Source organism: Oryctolagus cuniculus, chromosome 2 (genome assembly GCF_964237555.1).
Source record: "Oryctolagus cuniculus chromosome 2, mOryCun1.1, whole genome shotgun sequence".
Classification (NCBI taxonomy): domain Eukaryota; kingdom Metazoa; phylum Chordata; class Mammalia; order Lagomorpha; family Leporidae; genus Oryctolagus; species Oryctolagus cuniculus.
The window spans coordinates 55,728,253-55,729,357 of record NC_091433.1 but is presented as its reverse complement, the minus strand read 5'-3'; positions in this window follow the sequence as shown (position 1 = coordinate 55,729,357).

The following is a 1,105-nucleotide window of genomic DNA, read 5'->3' as shown; positions in this document are numbered from 1 at the left end:
GTTTATGTGCTCCCTTTGACTCTTAGTCCTTTCATTATGATCAATTGTGAACTGAAATTGATCACTGGGACTAGTGAGATGGCATTGGTACATGCCACCTTGATGGGATTGAATTGGAGTCCCCTGGTATGTTTCTAACTCTACCATTTGAGGCAAGTCAGCCTGAGCATGTCCCAAATTGTACATCTCTTCCCTCTCTTATTCCCACTCTTATGTTTAACAGGGATCACATTTCAGTTAATTTCAACACTTAAGAATAACTGTGTATTAATTACAGAATTAAACCAGTCATATTAAGTAGAGCAGACAAAAAAACTACTAAGAGGGATAACGTATTAAGTTGTTCATTAACAGTCAGGGCTATGCTGATCAAGTCAACGTTTCTCATAGTGTCCATTTCACTTCAACAGGTTTCCTTTTTGGTGTTCAGTCAGTTGTCACCAATCAGGAAGAACATATGGTATTTGTCCCTTTGGGACTGGCTTATTTCACTCAGCATGATGTGTTCCAGATTCCTCCATTTTGTTGCAAATGACTGGATTTCATTGTTTCTTACTGCGGTATAGTATTCTAAAGAGTACATATCCCATAATTTCTTTATCCAGTCTACCGTTGATGGGCATTTAGGTTGGTTCCAGGTCTTGGCTATTGTGAATTGTGCTGCAATAAACATTAGGGTGCAGACCGCTTTTTTGTTTGCCAATTTAAATTCCTTTGGGTAAATCCCAAGGAGTGGGATGGCTGGGTCGAACGGTAGGGTTATCTTCAGGTTTCTGAGGAATCTCCAGACTGACTTCCATAGTGGCTTGACCAGTTTGCATTCCCACCAACAGTGGGTTAGTGTCCCTTTTTCCCCACATCCTCGCCAGCATCTGTTGTTGGTAGATTTCTGTATGTGAGCCATTCTAACTGGGGTGAGGTGGAACCTCATTGTGGTTTTGATTTGCATTTCCCTGATTGCTAGTGACCTTGAACATTTTTTCATGTGTCTGTTGGCCATTTGGATTTCCTCTTTTGAAAAATGTCTATTGAGGTCTGATAGAATAAATAAAGGGGAGAGTGATCCAACATGGGAAGCGAGATACTCAGCAGACTCATAGAATGG